We start from the raw sequence: 26,200 nt of genomic DNA on the forward strand, positions 1-26,200 counted from the left end.
AAATTCTCAGTTCTTACAGGGGCCAGACCTGACCAATACATTGATGGGAGTCTTGGCAAGATTCTGTAAAGAACCCGTTGTCATCACTGCAGACGTTGAAGCAATGCTTCACCAAAAAGTACCAAATGAAGACTATGACTTGTTACAGTTCCTCTGGTGGCCTAATGGAGACCACAGTCAGAATATGGTGGAATACAGAATGCCAGTGCATCTATTTGGAGCAACTTCATCTCCAAGTTGTGAGAACTTTGCCCTTAGGAGGTGTGCTGAGGTCAATGTGAAAAAGTTTAGCCCTCAGGCTGTAGGCACCATCATGAACAACTTCTATGTGGATGACTGCCTCACATCGGCAGCCTCGGAACAAGATGCAATAGCTCTTTATCATGAGCCAAGATCAATTTGTTTCAAGGGAGGCTTTCTACATACCAAGTGGATAAGTAACAGTCGTCCTGTGTTGACTGCCAAACCTGAAACAGAAACCAAAAGAAATTAAGAATCTGGAGTTGGACCATGACAACCTTCCTGTGGAGAGGGTGTTAGTGTACAGTGGTGTGTTCAGTCTGACCTTTTTAAGTTCAAAATCATCTTTGAAAGACCGACCCCTCACACGAAGGAGGATTCTTTCAATAGCTTGTTCAATATATGAACTTCTAGGAATATTGGCATCAGTAATCATGACTGCCAAGAAGATTCTGCAAGATTTGTATAGGAAAAGGATTGGTTGGGATGATACGATACCAGACTCCATTGTACAGGAATGGATGTGTTGGATTCAGGATCTTCATAAGTTTGACGACTAAGGTTGATAGATGCTTCAAACCCACAAACTTTGGAATGATTACATCTGCTCAACTGCATCATAACTGCATGTGAGGACGATTATGGAGTTATTGGTTACCTATTGCTGCATAACAACCGTGGTCAGAAGATGAACAAACATAAGAAGAATTACTCAGATCCAATTCCCATTGTTAACACCTATGTTGCAGACACATTGGGATGTACCTTATCAATTCCCCTGTTGTAAGAGCAGAACATTTATGGTTTAAAGAAGAAGGAGTGAGAGATGTTCTCAAGGACATCTTCCTTCCTTGGTACAATGCATACAGATTTCTTATTCATAATATTCAGAGATTGCAGAGGAAGAGTGATTTTAATTTCTATTCAATGGAAGTACAGTTGGGGACAGTGACAATAACATGGATAAATGGAAGCTTTCATTTACACAATCCCTAATCCAATTTTTCAAAGCAGTAATGGAAGCATATAGATTCTATTCTATGTTGCCCAGATTAGTCAAATTTGTGGATCATAGAAGGTTAAAGGGTGAAAATGGTAGAGAATTGTGAAAGAGCTTTGGAAGCTTTGCTGTTTTGGTTGACATGTGCTGGCTGATGGCACCATTTATCATTGAACTCATGTCCCGAACGTAAGGCACTTGGTTGATCCATCCTCTGGAGAAAATAAGGATACACAAAGCAATCGCTATCTCATGCTCCCACAAGTAAGGGAATCTGTTATTGATAAATGTAATGAGGCAGTAGTCACCCAAATGCAGTCCGTTACTGAGATTGGAAGAGGGATCCGAGACAGAAAGACCCTTCCTGTTAAGTACCTTTTGAAAGAAGTGGTTATTCACCAGGATTCAGAAGCACTGAAAGAAATCAGATCCCTGGGAAAATATATTCTGGAAGAACTAAATGTCTGTCAACTGGCATTATCCACAGACAAAGACAAGCATGGGATTTGGCTTAGAGCAAAACCAGATCACATGGTGTTGGAAAAGTGCCTGAAGGGAGTATTTAAGTCTGTTACTGTAGCTATTAAGGGACTTCAGAGTTTTCAATTGGGGGACAGGCACTATAGTTGTGGAGGGATGCATGAGGAACTTCAAGTACAAGCCTAAGTGCTCAGTATGAAGCCCATTTTGATGTCCAAGTTCTGATTCATTTGGATGCCACACGTGACCAATCAATGTTGAATGAAGGAGTTGCACAAGAGGTGATACAATAGCTTTGAAAAAAAGGCCTATCTTCTGACTTCAGATGAGATCACCATTATAGTTCCCAACCAACAGGAGCATAAATTGGATAACATTATTAAGAATCTCACTGATTTTATCTTGGGAATGGTAAAAGCCTCTCTGAAGATCTATCCTATAACAAATTCTGCTGAATTGATCATAGAATAGTGTAGAAATTACAGGGGCTCTGGCAGAAATGCCCTTAGCCATGGGGGAGATGTCAGAGGTTTGAAGAGTAGTTCATGTTGTTCCATTATTTTAAAAAAGGCTCCAAAAGTAAACCAGGAAGTTACAGCCTAATGAGCCTGAAGTAGGTAAATTATTGGAGGCTGTTCTGAGAACTTAGAGTGACTACTCCAGTAGAGCTACTAAATGAATTTGCCAGACACAGTATTAGTCAGAAAAAAACCCTTTATTTAAATTTGCCTCCTATTTTAAATCCCTTCTGGCCTGGGCATCCAGAACTGGAAGTGACAACACCCATGCCTGCAACTCATCTATGGGGCGCGTGTCTTAAAGACGACAGGAGCCCTGTGACATCTTGAAGGTGAGCACCCAACTCCTCAGAGCATCGCAACCCACGGCACTGCATGCAGCCTTCCCCCCACCCCGCCCAGCCAGGTGAGTGAGCAGCAACCAGGCCCACAGCACTGCGCAACCGCTTGGAGAGCTGCATGGGCAATGGTTCAGCCCACTGCGCTATGTAGCTACTCAGCCCACTACACTACCACCCCCCCTTCCCCAGAATCATCTCTCAAAAGAGATGAAAAGGCTGCACATGCCTTCAGGCGGACGCTCTCGTCTCCTGGGCTGGGGGCAGTGAATAGCGGTAGTAGGGTCCACATGTGCTGGTTTGAGGCTGTCTATAGCAAACAGTTGAGAATGGCCCCAATGTCTAAAAGTGTACACAACCCCATTCCTTTTGATCACGCGGAAAGGGCCATCGTATGGCCGTTGCAATGGCATCCCTGGGACCTGTCTACACCGAACACAATGTCAGTGTTGAGGAGGGCTGGAGCCACATGCTGTTTAGAGATTCCATGCCAGTTGGTTGGAATCAGTTTTCTTATTACATCGTGGTGTTGAAGCCGCTGAAGCACATCCAGATCAGAAGGGCAGGAGTCGGACGAGATGTGAACATCACCTGGAACTGAAAGTACTGAACTGTAAACCATTTCTGCGGACGACACTGGCATGTCTTCCTTCGGGGTGGTGTGTGCTCCCAGCAGAACCCAAGGCAATTCATCTACCCAATTGGGCCTGATGAGTCGGGCTTTGAATGCGGTCTTGAGTTGCCGGTGAAAAGTTTCCACAAGACCATTGGACTGTTACGAGCCTAGACGACCCCAAAACCCAGCAGCAATAGATATTCACCAAGACAAATGGTTAGTTAAACAAAAGTTCGTTTTAATTACCTTTAAACATGAAAACAGAATCAAAATTTAACTTATCTCTATTAACTTAACTAACCCAACTTAACCCCCTTCTAATTCTAAGAGCAAGTGTATGTAATGCGTGTGTAAGTTCAGAAAAGTTCTTTGATTCACAGTTCAATCTCAATTTTCATTTCTCCAAGTTCACTGGTTGCAAGCAATTCTTATACTATGCACAGAATTTAACATTTATAAAGTTCACCAGGCTTTGGTGCTTGAATGATAAATGGTTACTGCTCAGAAAGGTTCTTGTTGGTTTTCAGAGAGACATTTGTTGTTCCAGGATATCCACAACTGATGTACTTCCATCAGCCATTCCACTGTCTTACTGACGAAACTTGCCCCTTCAGGGTTCTCCAGATGATAACCTCTTTTTTTCAGGTCACCACAGAGTTCCTTTTTGTTTCCCTTATTCCAAGTGAAACATTAGACAGCCAGTCCTCCCCTCTTGCATGAACCACAAGGGCTTTGACCAGGCTGTCTTCTAAACGGGCTTGCCAGCTTGTCCTGTTCCAGTCCCAGCTACTTCTGCGAGCTGTAAGACTGTCGTGATCTCCGTATTTCTCTCTCTCTCTCTCTCTCTCTCTCTCTCTCTCTCTCTCTCTCACACACACACACACTGAGAGAAAGCCTGTTTGACTCTCTGCTTGTAAAACCACATGACCCTCTTACAACAGCAAGCTCTCCTCCAGATAGCAGCGACACCGCATGCTCTTTCATCTGTTAATCCATTAGTGAAGTCACTTGAGAATTCTTCAATGCTCTTGCAAAAGCTGTATAGCCGATATGTCTAGCATGGGACTGAGCTGCAGTATTTTAAATAAGATCTGTTTTAAATTGTTTGTATGTTGCCTACTCTAACAAACCTTTCCCAATTTATCTCCCAAAAACACATCTATATACTCTGTACACTCTGTCACAGGACTGTGGGTGGTACGCTGTAATGTGATGCAGTTATGTGCCACAAAAGTGCGCAAGGGGAGTCCATTTCGTGGAGGTGAATTGCGCTCTGTGATCTGAGTTGTCATGATCCATTTGGCAGTGAATGCTCTGGCGGATGACTCAGTGTCACTGGATGGCAACGGGATGGCCACTAGCCATTGTCTGAATTGGTCTATGACCATGAGGATGTATTTCCTATTCTGAGACACTGGCAGTGGTTAAATCAGGTCTATATGCACATGCTCAAAAAGTCAGCACACTGCTGGGAAAGACTGGAGAGGTGCCTTGGTGTGCCACTGAATTTTGGAAGTTTGGAGGTGGGTACATGTCCAGGCTCACTGCTCAACGTCTTTCGTAAGTCCATGCCATACATATTTGGTTGCCATGAGCTTGACCGTTGCTCCGATGGAGGGATGGGACAAAAAGGCCCCGTCTCCAAGACGTGGAGTCTACTGGCCTGAGGTAGCGCATACACATGTTACAAAGCAGACTCGGCCTGCCCAGTTGTGGTGCCACATGGTTGTATGTCTAGGTTTGTGATGGCAGTTCTGTATGCCTGAACATCCAAGTCCACAGCCTATGCACTCACAAGTCAGAGTTATGGACACCACCCTGAGATATGATGCACATCCATAGTAAACTTGGAAATTTATGACAAGTGGCGTTGTTGCCTGCTGATATCTTGCTAAACGTAAAAGTGAGTGGTCCGTGAAAGCAGTGAAATGGCGGCCCAACAAAACATATCGGAAGTGCCATGTGGCCAGGTAGAATGCCAACAGCTCTCAGTCAAATGCACTGTATTTCATTTCCAATGGCCATAGGTGGTGACTAAAGAAAGCCAGGGTTGCCAATGGCTATTGACGGACTATTCGAGAACCGCGCCCACCGCAGTATCAGAGGGGTCAGTGGTGCGTGCTAGGGCAGTGGTGGGATTAGGATGCGTGAGCATTGCTCCATGGGCCAGAGCATCTTTGGTGGATGCGAACGCAAACTCTGCCTCTGTGGTCCTGGTAACTTCTTTGCGCTTTGTGGTGAAGAGTTGAAATAGTGGGCCTAGAATGTCAGTGGGTGGCGGAATGAAATGGTGAATAGAAATTCACTATACCCCAAAATTTATGCATGCCTTTAACTGTGGTGGTTTTCGGTAAAGCATGTACGGTGCCCACTTTGGTGAATAAGGGAAACACACCTTCTGCCATGATCTTGTGCCCTAGGAAATCGATGGTCGTTCTGCCAAATTGGCATTAACTAGGGTTGATGGTAAATCCGAATTCATCTACTTGTTGGACAGGTGCCGTAAGTGCAGTTGGTGATCTTGCTCGTTTTGACTGGCGATGAGGATGTCATCTAAGTATATGTCTTCTCTTCTCTTTGGCTTGGCTTCGCAGATGAAGATTTATGGAGGGGTAAATATCCACATCAGCTGCAGGCTCGTTTGTAGCTGACAAGTCCGATGCGGGACAGGCAGACATGGTTGCAGCGGTTGCAGGGGAAAATTGGTGGGTTGGGTGTTGGGTTTTTCCTCCTTTGTCTTTTGTCAGTGAGGTGGGCTCTGCGGTCTTCTTCAAAGGAGGTTGCTGCCCGCCAAACTGTGAGGCGCCAAGATGCACGGTTTGAGGCGATATCAGCCCACTGGCGGTGGTCAATGGGGCAGACACCAAGAGATTTCTTTAGGCAGTCCTTGTACCTCTTCTTTGGTGCACCTCTGTCACGGTGGCCAGTGGAGAGCTCACCATATAACATGATCTTGGGAAGGCGATGGTCCTCCATTCTGGAGACGTGGCCTACCCAGTGCAGTTAGATCTTCAGCAGTGTGGATTCGATGCTGTTGGCCTCTGCCATCTCGAGTACTTCGAAGTTAGGGATGAAGTCGCTCCAATGAATGTTGAGGATGGAGCGGAGACAACGCTGGTGGAAGCGTTCTAGGAGCCGTAGGTGATGCCGGTAGAGGACCCATGATTCGGAGCCGAACAGGAGTGTGGGTATGACAACGGCTCTGTATATGCTAATCTTTGTGAGGTTTTTCAGTTGGTTGTTTTTCCAGACTCTTTTGTGTAGTCTTCCAAAGGCGCTATTTGCCTTGGCGAGTCTGTTGTCTATCTCATTGTCGATCCCTGCCCAAAGCATCCATAACCCGCTGGAATGTTTGAATGGCATTCTTCAAACCAAATGGCATCCCGAGGAATTCATAAAGCCTGAAAGGAATAATAATTGCTGGTTTGGTTGTGTCATCTGGATGGACTGGAATTTGATGATATCCCTTGACGAGGTCGACCTTGGAAAAGACACGGCAATTGTGCAGGCAGGCAGCGAAATTCTGTATGTGCAGAATGAGGAATATGTCTAGTATAATTATATCATTGAGCCTGCGGTAATCACTGCAGCATCTCCACCCCCCAGTATTCTTGGGCACCATGTGTAATGGTGATGCCCAAGGACTGTTGGAACATTGAATGATACCCAATTTCTCCATGGCAGTAAATTCTGCCTTGGCCTACTGTAGTTTATCTGGTGGGAGATGACGAGCCCTGGTGTAGATCGGCAGGCCTGAGGTGTCAAGGTAATGGGACACACTATGGGCCATTGTCGAGGAATTGAATTTAGGAGAGGGCACACCAGGAAATTTGTTGAGCAAGGCAGCATAGGTGTCAGGGCGTAGAGCATGCACCCTGAGTAGGAAGACTCATCTTTTGATACTTAGCAAAGGGTACATTTGGAAAGTAGTGGCATTAACTAGCTTCTTTTGCTTAACGTCAACTAGCACGTCATGGGCCCACAGGAAATCTCCACCCAAGAGGTGGAAGCCAAAATGAAATTCCAATGGAACGCTGCCTCTCCTATCTAATTGTGACGTGTGGCATGCCAAACCTGGGGATGGAAGTCCCGTTCAGAGCTGGAAGGGCAAATCCCTGTGGCTTGTGCCATCTTTTTGAATTATGTTTGTGGGAGCAAACTGAGCTCAGCACCTGTGTCCATGAGCATCATTGTGAAGCTAGAGGAGGCCAGTACTCGTACCAGCTGCCGAGGCCACTAGTACTGGCAGCTGGCTTTGTTGTTTCCCGACAACTTTTCAGGACTGCCACCATGGTAGCCATGCAGCAGCATGCATCTGGGGGCATTTTTCCCCCACCGGCGGTGATTAAAAACACCATTGTCAGTGCTTGTTGGGACGTTCGCACTTTTTGTTTGAACCACAGATACAGGTGGTGCGCAGGGCACGGGAGATGTTTCTGATGAGAACACGGGCTGTATATGGGCAGACTCTTGCCTCTGCATGCGGTAGAATCTGTCAACATCCCAGGCCACATCATGGGGCTGGTTGAAATACATGTTTGCTATTGGTATGGAGACATGACCTGGGAACCTTTCCAGGAATAAGGTCTCAAAAACAAAGCAATTTGAATGACCGTCTGCTGGCATGAGCATTTCATTTCATTCATTAAATCGGACAGATTCCTGTCACCTAGCCCTTCCATATTCAAAAGCCACATGCCCTGTTTGTACCTGGTTAATTCCAGGGTGTCCAGGAGGAACTGCTGGAACTTGGTGTATTGGTTGTCTGCTGGGTGTGGGTTGGCCAATAAATTCACTTACTTTAGCTGCTGTAGCAGTGCCCTGACAACATGCCAAAACTTTTGTATCTTCAGCTTTTATTTCACAAAGGCAGAAGTGGATCTCAGCCTGGTTCAGCCATATTCGAGGCTGGTGAGCCCAGCAAGGGAGCAGGTGAACTGCAGCAGCCGCTGCTGTTGCTATGTCCATATTGACTGTGGATTCAAACTTCCACTGAATCTTGTAGTCGATGTCACCAATTGCAGTGACTACTCCAGTGGAGCTACTAAATGAATTCACCAGCAAAGACCCTTTATTTAAATTCGCCTCCTCTTTTAAATCCCTTCCGGCCTGGGCATCCGGGAACAGAAGTGACATCACCCTGTGCCTGCACTAATCTGCAGGGTGTGTGTCTTAAAGTAAAGACCGACGTGAGTCCTGCACCATCTTGAAGGTGAGTATCCAACTCCTCAGTGCATCGCGACCCAGTCTGTAGTACTGAGCACAGCCCCACGGCCAGGTGTATGAGCGGCAACCAGGGCTGTGGCACTGTGTGGCTGCTTAGTGAGCCACACGGCTGACAGTTCAGCCCACCGCACTATGCGGCTGTTTGGCCCTCTACGAGATCAGATATACAAGTATTTGGACAGCCAAGGGCTGATGAAGGATAGTCAGCCTGGCTTTGCGCATGGTAGGTTGTGTTCAACGAATCTTGTGGAGTTTTTTGAGGTTACTAAGAAAATGGATAAAGGAAAGGCTGTGGATGTTGTCTACATGGACTTTAGTAAGGCCTTTGATAAGATCCCATGTGGGAGGTTAGTTCAGAAGGTTCAGACACCAGGTAGCCATGGAGAGATTGTGAAATGGAGTTGAAATTGTCTGAATGGGAGAAGAGGGTGAGTGGATGATTGCTTTCCAGATGGGAGGCCTATGATTAGCTGTGTGGCTCAGGAATCAGTGTTGGGACCATTGTTGTTGTCTATATCAATGATCTGGATGATAATGTGGTAAATTGGATCAGCAAGTTTGCTGATGACATTAAGATTAGAGGTATGTGAACAGTGTAGAAGGCTTTCAAATCTTGCAAAGGGATCTGGACCAACTTGGAAAAATGGGCCAGAAATGGCAGATGGAATTTAATGCAGACAAGTGTGAGATGTTGCATCTTGGAAGGACAAACCAAGATAGGAAATAGTAAATAGTAAGGCACTGAGGAGTGTGGAGGAACAAAGGGATCTGGGAATACAGTACATAATTGCCTGAAAGAGGTGACACAGGAAGACAGAATTATGAAGAAAGCTTTTGGCATCTTGGCCTTCATAAATCCAAGTATTGAGTAAAGGAGTTGAGATGTTATGGTGAGGCTGTACAAGACATTGGTGAGACCAAATATGGAGTATTGTGTACAGTTCGGGTCGCCAAATTACAGGAAGGTTATCAATAAGACTGAAATAGTGCAGAGACGATTTGCTAGAATGTTGCTGAGTCTTCAGGAGTTGAATTACAGGGAAAGGCTAAATAGGTTAGGACTTTATTCCCTGGAGCATAAAAGAATGAGGGGAGATTTGATAGAGGTTTACAAAATTATGAGGGGTCTAGACAGTAAATGCGAGTAGGCTCTTTCCATTTAGATTAGGAAAGGTAAATACGAGAGGACATAGCTATAGGGTGAAAGGGGTAGGGGGAACTTCCTCACTCAGAGAGTGGTGGGAGAGTGAAACGAGCTGTCATCTAACATGGTAAATATGGGTTCACTCTTAAATTTCAAGAATAAATTGAATAGATACATGGATGGGAGAGGTCTGGAGGTTTATGGAATGGGTACTGGTCAGTGGGACAAGTGGAATGATGTTTCAATACAGACTAAAAGGGCTGAATGGCCTGTTTTCCATGCTATAGTGTTCTCTGGAAAGAACACAGTTGAAGGGTTTGAATCTTGATTTGACTCTTAAGAAAGGCACCTCAGATGCTGGTGTTTCACCTTTGAGCCCAATCTGTGTGTCTGTCAATGTCAAGATTTCTGTGGATGGTAAAAAGCAAGTCGGTGTTATATTACTAGAAAATCTAAAGGGACTTATACGTCATGTTTAGATCAAGTGCAAAACCAGTTCTCTCATCAGATCCATCAATGAAGTCTTCCTTCTACAGAAGAGAAAGAAATTTTACAAGCACAAAATTGACTTTATTTTGTTGTTTTTTTGGACCTTGCCCTTTGACCATTACACAGATGACTACATTTACTGGTCCAGAGCAGTGGTAAAGATCACTCTTTTTCGGGCTAAGTGCTAGTAACCTGTGACCTTATGAAGAATGAGGAAAGATGATCTACATAATATTGGAATATACTGTATTTGATTGTTACTTATAATTGTGTAATTATTATTTGAGAGATAATAATTAGGGGTCGATATTGCAGGAGCCAAAAGTGCATTGTTTGTGGTCAATGGTTTGGCTGTGGGCATTGGTGGCATTCTGGGATCCGGAGGCTGTGTGTGTTCTCTCACTGCCAGTGCGGATGGTTGGCATATGTGCATGGGTTCTGGGCAGTTGGATTTTAGTTAGACTGCAATAAGTGGTATGGCAGAATGGACGGTGAGTGAGTAGGGCTCCAATATTTTCTGTTGACTCTTACACGGACATTATTGATACCAAGTTCATGGACGTTACCACATTACAATAATTGTTACCACATTATGATTCCTTTTGTGTTTATAATGCATCTGGACTTTGTTATGAATTTATTCGAATGCATCACAGTACAGAGCCCACTTGGCCACCAAGCGGCTTTTTTTTAATGGATAGTAGTTGCTACACATGGTCTCAGAATCTGTCAAACCAAGGCCACTGTTAATTAGAGGAGCAACACCTAATTTTTCATCTAGGCACTCTCCAAATGGATGGCATTAACATTTGATTCTATGATTTCTGCTTGCCTTCCTCTCTCCCCATCCTTCTGTATTCTTTGCCCCCTTCACTCCCCCTTCACTCCCCTTTCACAGAGCCATATGTTTCACACCCCCTCCCTCCACACCCTGGCTTGCTGATGTGTCCTCCCTCCCTTATCCATCTATTACCTCCTGCTGGTGGGACTGTGCCCCTCCCTTTACCTCTTCCCCCCCCATCAATTTTATTCAGGTACCTCCTACATTTTGTTCATACCTTGATGAAAGGCTCAAGCCTTTTGTTTCTTTTTCTTTGCTATATAAAGTGTGTTGTTAGACCTGCTGAATTTCTCTAGGATTGTATTTTTATTTTAAACAAAAACGATGCATCATGTATTCCTTCAAATGGTTGTGGGGAACTAGTTCACTCTGTTGGGGGGGTGGGGGGGAAATGGAAAAAACTGCCTAAGGGGAAGTGAGAAAGCCTACTATGTTGAGTAAGCTATTATCTTCTGAAGTGAATTTGTGACTTTATTGAAGTAGGCTATTCAGCCCCTCAAGTCAATGTCTGCTTCCAGCAGTGCAATTCCAGGAGCCTAATTCCTTATGTGCTGCAAATTATTCCATCTCACGTGTTCTTAATGTAACTCATTAACCGGCTGGGACAACTTTGGAAGGAAACTGATCCACCCAACAAAAGTGCACATGTCCTCAGCTCCCATAACTTGGCTCAAATCCTGATGCAAACCCCTGAAGCTGCAAGGTAGCAGCACGAACTGCTGCACTATTGTTCTGCAGCTGACTTGCTTTGTGAATGTTTTGGAACATTACCATAATGATGATTATAGTTAATATCTTTGAAGCCGATCTGTTCAAATTGGGGATTCATTGCTGAAATTAATAAATAATAGATGTCAGAATTTTCCACTAAATCTCATCCAACCACTGCTTTTACACGGTTTTAATTTATAACTTTCTGTAAGAGTGAAGCTGATGCCTAATCTCTCAAAACATCGTGGGATCTGATTTGTCTATATGGACTTCAGTAAGGCCTTCGATAAGGTACCACATGGAAGGTTAGTTAGGAAGGTGCAGTCTTTAGGTATAAATTTTGAGATAGTCAAATGGATTGAACATTGGCTGAAAGGGAGAGGCCAGAGAGTGGTAGTGGATAATTGTCTGTCAGGTTGGAGGCCGGTGACCAGTGGTGTGCCTCAAGGATCTGTATTGGGCCCATTGTTGTTCGTTATATACATTAATGATCTAGATGATGGGGTGGTGAATTGGATTAGTAAATATGCAGACGATACTAAGATAGGTGGAATAGTGGATAATGAAGAAGGTTTTCTAGGATTGCAGAGGGATTTGGGCTGCTTAGAAAAGTGGGCTGAAAAATGGCAGATGGAATTTAATGCTGATAAGTGTGAGGTGCTTCATTTTGGTAAGAAGAATCAGAATAGGACATATGTGGTAAATGGGAGAGCATTGATGAATACAGAAGAGCAGAAAGATTTAGGAGTGACGACGGTACATCGTTCCCTGAAGGTAGAAACTCACGTGAATAGGGTGGTGAAGAAGGCTTTTAGTATGCTGGCCTTTATCAATCATTGCATGGAATATAGGAGTTGGGAGGTGATGTTGAGATTGTATAAGACGTTGGTGCGGCCTAATTTGGAGTTCTGTGTGCAGTTCTGGTCGCCTAATTATAGGAAGGATATAAACAGAGTGGAGAGAGTGCAGAGAAGGTTTACCAGAATGTTGCCTGGGTTTAAGCATCTGGAGTATGGGGAGAGATTGGACAGATTGGGTCTTTATTCTTTGGAGCGTAGAAGATTGAGAGGGGATTTGATAGAAGTATTTAAGATTATGAAAGGGATAGACAGAGTGGATGTGGATAGACTATTTCCGTTAAGAGGAGGAAAGATTAAAACAAGAGGACATGAGTTAAGAATTAAGGGGCAGAGGTTTAGAGGTAACATGAGGGGGAACTTCTTTACTCAGAGAGTGGTAGCTGTGTGGAATGATCTTCCGGGAGAAATAGTGGCGGCGGAGTCAATTGTATTATTTAAGAAAAAGTTGGACAGGTATATGGATGAGAGGAAGATGGAGGGTTATGGGCATTGTGCAGGGAGGTGGGATTAGAAAGGGGTGTTTGGTTCGGTGCGGACTAGAAGGGCCTAATGGCCTGTTTCCGTGCTGTAATTGTTATGTTATGTTATTGATGAGTCTATTTCATGTTTTTTTTACACATTTACCAGTGATAAGCTCATGATTCAAGGCAATAAATTAAGTTTATGCAACAGCTTACTGCGAGTAGGATCAAATCAAAATTATTAGAAAGTATGGAAAATTAGTTGCAACTTTCTTTGCACATTTGAGCACCGTAGTGAAATCTTTGAATTTGTGAAATATGCCTTCTCAACAAACAGAAGGAAAGGATCTCATATTTATGGACCTTTTACTTTATGGAAATAATGATTGAGCCATAGAACATTACAACACATAAACAGGCTCTTCAGCCATTCTAATATGTTCTGAACTATTATTCTACCTAGTCCCACTGACCTGCACCCAGTCCATAGCCCTCCCTACATCTCCCATCTATGTACCTGTCCAAATTCTTTTTTATATGTTAAAATTCACCCTGCAATCACCACTTAAGCTGGCAGTTCATTCCACACCTTACCTCCCCACCCCCCCATGCTCTGTGTAAACAAGTTCCTTCTCATGTTCTCCCCAAACTTTTCCCTTTCACCCTTAACCCATGTCCTTTGATTTGTATCTCACCTATACAGTGAAAAAAGCCTACTTTCATTTACTCTGTCTATACCCCCCCCCCCCCATAATTTTAAATACCTCTATAAATCTCCTGTCATTCTTCAGCAGTCCAGGAAATAAAGTCCTAACCTGCTTAACTTTCCCTGTAACTCAGTTCCTGAAGTCCAAGCAACATCATAGTAAATCTTCTCTGCACTCATTTAATGTTATTGAGATCTTTCTGCAATTAGGTGAGCAAAACTGCACATAATACACCAAATTCAGCCTCATAAATGTCTAATACATTCCACCTCTTGTTATCAATGCCTTGATTTATGAAAGTCAATATTCCAAAAGCTCTTGCTACAACCCTATATACCTTTGATGCCACTTTCAGGGAATTACAGTAAGCATCTGTATTCCCAGATCTCTTTTTTCAACCACACTCCTCAGAGCCCTCCCATTTACGATGTTTGTCATTCCAAAATGCAAATCCTCCCACTTGTCTGCATTAAATTTCAGCTGCCATTTTTCAGCCTATTTTGGCAGATGATCCAGATCCCTCTGCAAGCTTTTAAAGCCTTCAGCGCTGTCCACAACACCTTCAATCTTTCTGTCATCTGCAAACTTGCTGGTCCAATTTACCACATTATCATTCAGATCATTGATATGGATGACAATCAACAATGGCCCAAGCACCGATCCCTGAGGAACAGCACTAGTTACAGGCCTCCAGCCTGAGAAGCAATCATCACACTCTGGCTTCTCCTGTACAGCAAATGTCAAATCCAGTTTACTAACTCACTGTGAATACTAACCTCCCATGTGGGATCTTGTCAAAGGACTTATTAATGTCCACGTAGACAATATCCATATTCTATCCTTCATCAAATTTCCTGGTAACTTCCTTAAAAAACTCTATAAGATTAATTAAATATGACCTACCACGCACAAAGCTATGTTGACTGCCCCAATCGTGGTTGTCAAATTACAGTCCAACTCTGATTATCCAACTGGGCCTATTTCAGATAAACAATATTTTCGGAGAGCTGGTCAGTTTTTAAAAACAGCCCAGTAGCAACAGCAAATCTGTTGTAACAGTGTTTAAACAACAACAAACAAGAGGAGGCTTTTAAAGCATGAAATGATGTTTAATTCTCACCAATTTTCAACCTGTGATGTCAGTTCAGCTCCAAAAAAAAATTTTGATTGTTTCAGATACCCTCATTTATCCAACAATTTTTGGAGGCAAAATGTCATTACTTTCAGGTCCAAAAAATTTTCAGTTAACTGAGGATTTTGGATACAGGTACATGATCCTTTATCAGGGAAGCTCCAAAATCCGGTAAGTGGGGAGAGAGGCGGCTGGGCGGCTGGCGTTTGGGATAGGCTGCCGAGGGACCAGCGCTTGGGGTAGGCGGCCAGGCAGCCAGCACTTGGGGGAGGTGGCCAAGGGACCGGCGCTTGGGGGAGATAGCCAGGTGATTGGAAGGGGGTTTGTGCTGGATAAGGCAGCACAATTCAGATGGGCTTTCTGCAATCTGGAAAAATCCAAAATTCGGAACACACTGTCGCCCTCAAGAGTTCCGGATAAAGGATTGTGTACCTGTATTATGATTTTGGATAATTGGAGTTGTACTGTACTAGATTATCCAATCTCTTAGAACATTTTCTATTAATTTACTTACTACTGATGTCAGGCTCATGACCTATAATTTCTAAGATAACTTTTGGAGCCTCTTTTAAACAACAGAACCTAATGAGCTACCCTTCAATCCTCCGGCACGACATCCGTGACTAAGGTCATTTTAAATATTTCTGCCAGAGCCTCTGCAATTTCTATGCCAGCTTCTCTTAAGGTGCAAGGGAATATCTTGTCAGACCCTGGGGATTTATCCCCCCTTATATGCTTTAAGACTTCAGGCACTTCCTCCTCTTTAATCTGTATAGTTTTCATAACCTCACTGCTTGTTTTCCTTACTTCCCTAGACTCTGTGCCAGTTTCTGAGTAAATACTGATGCAAAAAAATTTAAGATCTTCCCCCATCTCTTCTGGCTCCATACATAGCTAACCACTCTGATATTCAAAGGGGCTAATTTTGTCCCTTACCATCCTTTTGCTCTTACTATACCTGTAAAAACCCTATGGATTTTCCTTCACATTGTCTTCTTTTCTGATTTCTTGAGTTTTTTCTATCATTTTTTTATATCTCTGTTCTTAACGAACCCAAATCCTTAGACCAAAATTATTCCCCAACACATACTTCTGTTACCTGTCCTGTCTCATTCCCTAAATAGGAGATCCAGTATTGCACTATCTCATGTTGGTACCTTTATAGATTGATTTAGAAGACTTACTTGATAACATATGACAAACTCCAAGCTCTTCTACAGTTTGGGAGTCCCTGTCATTATGTGGAAAATTAAAATCTCCTACTATCACAACTTTATATTTTCTGCAACTGTCTGATATATCTCTTCAGATTTGTTCCTCCAATTCTCACTGACTATTGGGCAGTCTATAATACAACCCCATTATTGTGTTCATGCCTTTCCTCAGCTCCACCCATATGGCCTCAGTAAACATGGCCTCAGTTGACAAGCCCTCTGATCTATCCTGTCTGAACACAGTTGTGATTTTTTTTTCCCCCAGGATCAATTCCATTCCTCCTCCTTTCATTCCCCCCCAACCCTCCCCCCTCCACCCCTGTTCAATTGCATCTAAAGCAATAGAAGAGTAGAACCTGAAATGCCAGTCCTGCCTCTCCGTGAACCAAGTTTCAATAATAGCCATATTATCATAATTTTACCTGCCAATCCATGCTCTAAGCTTGTCTGCATTTCCTACAATACTCCTTGCAATGAAATAGATGCACCTGAAAACATTTTCACCACGTACAACTCATTGACTTCTGACGTTACATGCAATCTTCACCAACTTTTACCCCCTCCACAACCCTATCTACTCTGACACTCTGGTTCCCATTCTCCTACAAGTCTAGTTTAAACCCACTGGAGCAGCACCAGCAAATCTTCCTGCAAGGATATTAGTCTCCATCCAGTTCCTTTTTTTTTGAAACTTTATTTATTAATTTTAACATATGAAGAAAGTAAGTAATTCACGTACAGAAAAAAATACAAAATAAAGTAATACATGTTCAAAGTAACATAGTTAATACAATACCAATCTTGGCATCTCCCCCTAACAACTAAAAATTAAGACTAAAAAAAAAACCTATTTTTAACCCCTAAACCCCCCCTCCCCACCCCCACGATAAAGAGTGAAGAATTAATACCATTAGTATAATTTAAAAAATAAAAAATATATATCTTAAAAAAAGATCGATATATATAAAAAAACAAAAAATATTAATTAAGTATTAATTATTAATCCAAAAAAATTTTATTATATAAGAATATATATGAAAAAACAAAAACAAAAAGAACTTAAACGAAAAAAAAACAACTAATAATTAAAAAAAACTAAAAAAAAGAAAAAAGAAAGAAAAAAAGAAAACATATATATAGAAAAAATATATAATAAAAAAGTTTTTTTAAAGAAAAAAAATGATTAATTCAAACTTTTTTAAATTGTATATAATCAATAAATGGGGTCGACTTTAACTCATAAAAAGACATCTTATCTTGTATAGAAAAAGATATTCTTTCTATAACCAAACAAAACTTCATCTCTGAATACCACCTATCTAAAGACAATACATTTCTATTCTTCCAAGTAATCGCTATACGTTTCTTGGCCACTGCCAGCGCTAAGTAAATAAAAGAGATCTGGTAATTATCTAATTCTAAATCAATCAACGGTTGCATATTCCCTAATAAAAATATATCAGGGTCTAATACAATATGAAGATTATATAGATTATTAAATACAGATTGAATACTGTCTTGGGTAAACTTGTACCTTTCACTTTGTTCGTTTTAGATTGGTCACAGTGTTTGAGCTACCGAAAGAAAATAGAGACACACACCGAGAGCAGTTCAGTCTACACAAATGTTTATTACAAATATAAAGCAGGTTTCAAACTACAATATGCAAGCCTGCCTAATCATACTTAACAACACCTGGACTGGTCCCAACTGCCGAAGCGAGGCAATGACGGCACACTTGTAGTAGGCTGCCGGGGCGCCGGTAGCAGCTCCTTCACCTCCCCCGACCGGGACGTTGCTCGGACTCTAGCTGTTCTTCCTTCTTGACAAGGGATGTTCCCATCCCTCGGAGAGTCTAAACTTCAGCAGCAGGACCACAGACTTTTATACCCCAAAAACAATTAATCATGCACCCACTCCCTCTAACATTTGTCAGTCAAAATCAAAGCTGAGCATACTATTCTACAATTTAGAAGATTAATTATTATGGAGCAGGATGCTATGATATCCTGGTTTATCTCGTAGATACAAAGACTTATTGAAACTTCTAAGGCTTTAGCAATACCGTGCCATCCTGCATTTAGGGAAGAACAATTAATCATGCACCCACTCCCTCTAACATTTGTCAGTCAAAATCAAAGCTGAGCATACTATTCTACAATTTAGAAGATTGATTATTATGGAACCAGGATGCTATGATTTCCTGGTTTATCTCGTAGATACAAGGACTCATTAAAACTTCTTGAGCAAGACAGGTTGTGACCAATACGTCAATTTCAGAGTGTCGTATTTGACAACTGCTTTCCCTGGGCCTCACGGTGGAATTCCATTTCAAAGTGTATCTTCAGATAAATCCCCATGGCTGAGTTTAATTACATCTGCTAATTCTGAAAGTAAGGTGACCTGAGTGTGGCCCCAGTGTTGTCAGTTTCACATAAGCAAGGAAGCATCTGAGCACATGGTTTTAACCCTCCATTACATTAGTTTCACATAAGCAAGGAAGCATCTGAGCACATGGTTTTAACCCTCCATTACAAATACCTTTCCAAAATTGTTGTAACCGATCACACAACCAAACAGCATGTAAAAAAGTACCAGAAACCTGATCACAACGAAAACAAAGATCTGACTTACTAAAACCAATTTTTTTAAATTTTTCGGGTGTTAAATATAATTGATGTATAAAATTATAATTAATCATTGCCAATCTAGCATTAATCAATTTTCGAACACTATTACGGCAGATTTCAGACCAATCTTCTTCAGTTATTGTTAAACTTAAATCTTTTCCCCATTTCATTTTATCTTTATCCCAATCTATTTTACTTTCACTTCCAACAAAATACGATATAAACCTGATATATAACCCTTTTTTGGAAATGAGAGCACATATTTCTCAAAATCAGTTTCAGACAGTAAATACATTTGACGACCGCATACCTGTTTTACAAAAGATCTTAACTGATAATACACAAATATAGAATAACCACTTATATCAAATCTCTTTTGCAATTCTACAAAAGAACAAAAATGACCTTCTAAAAAACAGTCAGATAAATTATGTATTCCTTTCTCCTCCCATTGTTTCAAAATAGTATTATATACCGTGAAAGGAACAAGTTGATTATTATATAATGGTAATCTTCCCAACCACTTATTTTTCAATCCCATTTTATGTAATTTACTTGTCCATAAATTCATTAAATGTTTCAATATTCGTACATCATAAGTTCGCAACAAATTTTTATTCCATCGAAATAAAAATTCATTCGAAAAATTTTCAGAAATAACTGCCAATTCTATATATGCCCAACTAGGCATATCTTGTGTGGCCATTAATGCGCTAAGAAATCTAAATTGAGCTGCTTCATAATAAAATTGAAAGTTAGGTAGCCGTAACCCTCCAAATTGAAAATCCCACATCAATTTTTTCAACGTCACCCTCGGAAATTTTCCTTTCCACAAAAAATCCCTAATTATTTTAAATAAATCCTTAAAAAATCTTTTTTTGTAAACAACAAGGAATTGATTGAAATAAATATTGTATACAAGGAAATATATTCATTTTTATAGTATTAATTCTTCCTAATAAACCCGAAGGTAAATCTTTCCATTTAACTAAATCTGCCTTAATCTTCTTCATTAAAGGAAAATAATTAAGTGAATATAAATTTTGGTAGTAGTATTAACATTAATTCCCAAATATTTAATTTGTTTCATCCACTTCAAATTCGTAATATTTCTAAACATTGAATAATCATCTTTACTAATTGATAAAATTTCACTTTTAGTCCAATTAACCTTATAACCAGATAACTGACCATAAATCTCTAAGGAATCGTGAAGTGCTGGCAGAGAAACATCAGGATCCACCAAATACAGCAAAACGTAATCCGCAAATAAATTTATTTTATAATCTTCATTCAAGACTCTCATACCTTTGATACTATCATTCTGATGTATTAATTGTGCTAGAGGTTCAATAACTAAAGCAAACAAGGTGGGTGATAATGGACATCCTTGTCTAGTAGATCTTGTTAAATTAAAGGATTCTGAAAGCAAATCATTAGTAACAACTCTAGCTTTCGGACCATTATACAGAGCCCTAATCAAACCAATAAATGAGAGACCAAATGAAAACTTTTCAAGTACTTTAAATAAAAACTTCCATTCTACTCTATCGAATGCCTTTTCTGCATCCAATGAAACCACCATTGGATAATTCTTCTGAGATTTAGATCTATTTATCAAAGTAATTAATCGTAGAATATTATCCGAACCATACCTATTTTTTATAAAACCTGTTTGATCATGATGTATTATCTTTGGTAAATACTGAGCCAACCTATTAGCCATAACTTTAGCCACTATTTTATAGTCTACATTTAACAAAGATATAGGACGGTAAGAAGCTACCTGTAAGGGATCTTTATCTTTTTTTGGTATAACTGTAATTATAGCATTAGAACAGGACTCAGGTAATTGAAGAGTATCATAAAGTTGTTGTATTACATTCTTAAATAAGGAAGATATATCAACATAAAAAGTCTTGTAAAACTCAATAGAAAAACCATCTCCACCAGGCGCTTTTCCATTTGACATATCTTTTATAGCCATTTCAATTTCACTATCCGTAAAAGGTTTATCTAACTCTTGTCTGTCTTCTTGAGATAATTGTGAATAATTAATATTTTTCAAAAAAGAGTCTATTGCATCTTCTTTTATCTCTTTACATTCAGTCAAATAAAGTTTTTTGTAAAAATTACAAAATTCATCGTTAATTTATTTTTGACTAAAAGTAATACCTGATTTATTTCTAATAGCTGGTATAATCCTAGTTAACTGTTCTTTTTTTAATTGCCAAACTAATACTTTATGAGCTTTCTCACCCCATTCATAAAATTTATTTTTTTGAACGATTCAACAGACATTCAAATCGATATGACTGTAACTTATTATACTTCAACTTTAAATTAGTTAATTGGATCTTTTGGAATTCAGTAGCTTTCTTTTGAAATTCTTTTTCACAGATTGTTATTTTCTTCTCCAAATCCTCAGTTTCTCTAACTCTCTCTTTCTTCAGTTTGGATGCATAACTGATAATTTGACCTCGTAAAAAAAGCTTTCATTGTGTCCCACAAAACAAACTGATCAGAAACAGAGTGAACATTATTAGCAATGAAATCCTCAATTTGTTTTCTCAAATAAACAATAAATTCTGGCTTTTGTAGTAACATAGTATTAAATCTCCATCTTAAAGTATGTTGTGTAACTTGAGAACTTTGATATTCCAGTAATAACAATGAATGGTCCGAGACTAACCTTGCCTTATAATCCACAGATATAACCTTATCCTGTAAATGTGCCGAAATTAAAAAATAATCAAAACTTGAAAAAGAATTATGTCGAGAAGAATAAAAAGAAAAGTCTTTCTGTGTAGGATTAAATCTACGCCAAATATCAACTAAATTCAAATCTTTCATCATATTAGCCATATGTATCGCCATCTTAGATTTCTTAATTACCTTTGGATACTTATCCAATAACGGTTCTAATACCATATTTAAATCCCCGCCAATCATCACATTGGAATTAGCTTGTCCCAATAATAAAGATATTTCTGTAATAAAAGCAGTGTCTTCAACATTTGGTGCTTAAACATCAATCAAAGTCCAGGCTTCATTAGAGATCATACAATTCAACTTAAGTAGTCTTCCTCCATTTTTCTCCTCGTCTTGCAATTGAAACGGTAAATTCTTAAGTACCAAAACCGCAACTCCTTTTGCCTTTGAATTAAATGAAGAATAGAAGACTTGTCCAACCCAGTCCCGCTTAAGTTTCAAATGTTCTTTATCTGTTAAATGAGTTTCCTGTAAAAAGGCCACATCTACTTTAATTTTTTTTAAATAAGCAAGTACTTTCTTGCGCTTTATAGGATTATTCAAACCCTGAACATTAAGAGAAGCAAATTTAAATTTTGACATGTCTTACAACAGTTAGAAAAAAACCCCAACTCTTACCCCCTTACCCTCTCTTAATAAAAAAAAGAAAAAAAAGAAAGAAGAGAAAAAAAATGAAAAAAAAATTTTTATTATTTAAACAAAAAAAAACCCCTTTACTCTTTAATCTAATAATACAAAAAAAAAGAAAAAAAAACGGGTAGGAGATTAAAAATACCCCCTCCTGTCTAAACCGCACAATGCGGTAACTTCCCAAAAAAAAATGGATGTGAGATAACTCACACATAGCAGATGACTTTCAGAAAATAGTGCCTATCCAGTTCTCTCCCCCAACTCTCACTTCATCTTAAACTAACATCATCATTATTTAATGTCCCTTTTTTTTGAAAAAAAAAGCATTAGAAAAAAAAAGGACAACTCTTCTTTTAATCAGCTCCAACTGTCAAGTCACCATTTCGACCATTCCTTCTTGGAGCACGGCTCTTTTCTTCCACCTCTTGTCTCCTTGGAGATTGCAGCGGACTATATCTCTGTTGAAACTGAGTGATTGGCAGCTCTTGAGCAAATGCTATAGCTTCCTTTGGAGAATCAAAAGAACTTTGGTTGGCAACCATCTTGAAAAACCTTCAAAACAGCTGGATATCTAAAGGTTGTCTTATAACCTTTCTTCCACAACAACTCTTTAGCAGGGTTGATTTCCCGTCGTTGGAACATAACCTCTTGAGTCAAATCCGCATAGAAGAAAACTCGATTATTTTGAATCATCAAGGGTGATTTTCTCTGTTGTGCATTTCTAATAGCCACTCGTAAAATTATTTCTCTGTCATAATAATTCAAGCAACGAACTAAAACAGGTCTTGGACTTTGACCTGAAATAGGTCTTCTACGCAAAGCTCTGTGAGCACGTTCCAGTATTATACTTTCCGGGAAATGTTCTTGACCCAGCACCTGCGGAATCCATTCAGTAAAAAATTTTCTTGGGTCTGCTCCCTCCATACCTTCCGGCAAACCAATAATCTTTATATTGTTCCGTCTGAATTGGTTTTCCAAATAATCAATCTTTTTCACCAAATTTTTATTTTGAGTTTGTAAGTCTTCAACCATTTTGGTCACATCAAGAGCTTTATCCCGTATTTCGTCTATATCTTCTTCACACGAATTAAATTTATCTCTCACTTCAAGCTTAAAAGCTCCAAACTCAGCCATCTGTTGAGAATGTATTTTCACCAGAGTATTAAACCTAGTACCAAGTTCAGTCATTATCTTGGATAATCCCTGCATTGTATAAGATAATTTAGATTCAAGATTCACAAGAATCTTTTCAATTGGAAGAGATTCTGGCTCAACAGATTCCTGCTTCTTCTGCATAACCAAAGGATCTTCTGTTCCTTCCTTCATTCTGGTTGCCTTCCTTGTAGTATGACTGTGTGTGGAAACCCCAGCCACAGCCTCTCCAGCAGTGACTGGAGGACGCTGGCTGGGGTTTTCCCCAGTCCATAATGTATTAAGTTCTCCCAGTACATCAAGTTGTATAGGTTCTTCTATCTCAAGAGGTGGAGTTTGCAGCGCCACCGCTACAGTTGACAGATGCCTTTCCCCAGCCGGTGTTTCAGCTGGTAATATTGATACTACAAGCGGTTCATTCATAACATTGCCGTCAGATGCTACTGCGCATGTGCAAACCTGAGTAACTCTTTGTTCTAAAGGCTGTTTGGCGCCCTCTTTAGGGGGCTCTACCGATGTAACATAGAGCTCTGCATCCGAACACTGTACCTCTCTCCTGGGATCCATTTCACGCTGAGTCCCAGTGTCTTTTCTACAGGTAGGCTTTGGAAAATGTAGTTTTTTGATGATCTGTTGTCGTTTTTTTTTGCTCTTTTTCACCAATTGTACCATCAGAAGCTAAATGAACAGCACTGAAGTTATCTAAACTTTTAAAGAATTTTAACGGGCATTTCTAGACAAAACAATAAGATAGAGTCAGGAGAGGACTGGAAGGCACGTCTGATCCTTATGCCATCTTGCCATGCCCCCTCTCCATCCAGTTCCAATGCAAACTGTCCCAATGGAAAAGGTCCCAACTTCCCTGGAAGAGAGCTCAATGATCCAGAAATCTAAACTCCTCCCTCCTGCATCATCACTTTACCAAGGCGTTAAGTTCATTATCCTCCTATTCCTAACCTCACTAGCACATGGCACAGTTAGCAATCCTGAGATCACAACCCTACAGGTCCTGTCCTTCATCTTAGTGCCTAATTCTCTAAACTCTCTTTGCCAGACATTATCACCCTTCCTACCCACATCATTAGTCCCTATGTGGACCACAATACCTGGCTGATCCATGATTTCTTGAACCCTGGCCCCAGGGAGGCAATATACCATCCAGGAATCTCGATCCCTTCGACAGAACCTCTTATCTGTACTCCTAACTATGGAATCTCCTATCACTTCACCTTGCCTCTTCTCTTCTTAGACTCACATCGCAGCATGGGATGGGAGCAGCACTGTTCAAGATTGGAAAAAGCTACAGAAGGTACTGAATGCAGTTCAGAACATAAACCAAACTTCCCTCCATTTCATGGACTGCACTTACATCTCCCACATCCTAGGAAATCCTCTTCTCCCTCCTCCAACCAAGGAGAAGTTTTAAGTGTGAAATCACATGCCAAGAGACTTAAAAATAGTTAAACCCCATAACAGGGCTATCATCCTGCCCCTGTTTGCTGTTAATTGAACTTTCTTTTCATTGTTTACATGGCTGAATTAATGTTGGAGATAACCAGTTGGACTGGTTACAGAAGAACCTGTCTCACTTTACCAGATATTTTGTGACAAATAAGCATTTAATTTTAATGAAGACGAGTCTTTTGAATAGGACTGACAAGTGCCTGGCCATGCTGTGATAGAAATGTTAAATCATGGCCCTCATACTTGCTTTTACCTTTCCTCTCTCTGGGTGTGGAAGACATGCTCAGCCTAAGTTTCCAGGCAAGCCTTCCAACTAGGTTCTCTAAATTATCCTCTCATTCCCTGACTGCCCCCATTCCCTTGATAACCAGGTGAACCTTGTTATCACCATTGTCACCCTCGATGTATTTTATCTGAAAAATCCCCACTACCCACCTGAAACATTAGCTCCATTTCTCTTCCCACAAATGTGGACCAATATGCTAAAAATTTTAAACATATTTTTCTACTTTTGTTTCCAACATCTGCAGTTTTTCTTTGTTCTTTTCACAATTCTCCTCATTTGCAATATTTCAAAATTGGAGCTAATGCATTATTGATTGTGGCAGTAACATTGAAATTTCCTGATCCAATAAAAGCTGAGTAGAAAATACATTAATGACACTTGATACATCACTGTTGCACTAATTGTTTGTCCATATGGAGTGACTTTAGAGCAGGAATCATTCATCTGAGAGGAGAGTGAAACTAGTTTAGTTGTGGCTCAGCATTTTGATAAATGTGAGAGAGGTAAAGGAAAAAAAGGGAGTAAGGTTGTTTGGTAACCTATGAAATAAATTGCAGAGATTTGATATCTTTGCAATTGGAAATTAATTGGCTGAGGATGTCAAAACCACCTCAGCCACTTCACAGATGGTTCAGTGGCATAGGTGTTCTCATAACCTCAGGAGATAGGTGAATGTATGAGTACCGAAGCAAGTCCTGAAACAATGCTAGAATCACATGTCATGACCAATGAAGAAAACATATGCCATACTTGTTAAGGACAGATAAATATCAGCATGGTATTTAACAGTGATTTGGGGGGGAGTGGCAAGATGGCGTAAGGAACAGACGTGCCTTCCAGTCCTCTCCTGACTCTAACTTATTGTTTTGCCTTTAAGTGCCCGTTAAAACGTTTTTAAAAAGTTTATAAATAATATGAGGTGTTGAATTAATACCTAATGGTACATTTGTTTAAAAAAAAGTAAAAGGAAACATCAACAGAATGTTAAAAAATTATATTTTCCGAAATTATCTGAGCCTGCTTGTTTACAAAAAGCCACGGCTCAGTGTGAAATGGATCCAGGAAAAGAAGCAAAGAATTTGGCCTTGGAGCTCCGTTCTGATTCCGTAAGTCTTTCTGAAAGTCGTTTTCAACAGCCTTTAGAACAAAGGGCTGGCCGGATGCCAGTATTTCAAACAACGTCTACTGAGACTTTGACTGCTGAATTAGCTGGGGCGCCACCAGTTGGAGAGTTAAAGAGTTGTTATTTGACTGCTATACCACCAGTTATAACAGCTCTTCCAGATACT

At 40.4% G+C, this 26,200-nt stretch overlaps 1 pseudogene; it reads left to right on the forward strand.

The window, feature by feature from the left end:
• Window positions 1-674: 674 nt before the first annotated feature.
• LOC138765280 (isoleucine--tRNA ligase, cytoplasmic pseudogene) lies at window positions 675-10,041 on the forward strand (annotated as a pseudogene).
• The last annotated feature ends 16,159 nt before the right edge of the window (window positions 10,042-26,200 follow it).

This window comes from Narcine bancroftii, chromosome 5 (genome assembly GCF_036971445.1).
Source record: "Narcine bancroftii isolate sNarBan1 chromosome 5, sNarBan1.hap1, whole genome shotgun sequence".
Taxonomy (NCBI): domain Eukaryota; kingdom Metazoa; phylum Chordata; class Chondrichthyes; order Torpediniformes; family Narcinidae; genus Narcine; species Narcine bancroftii.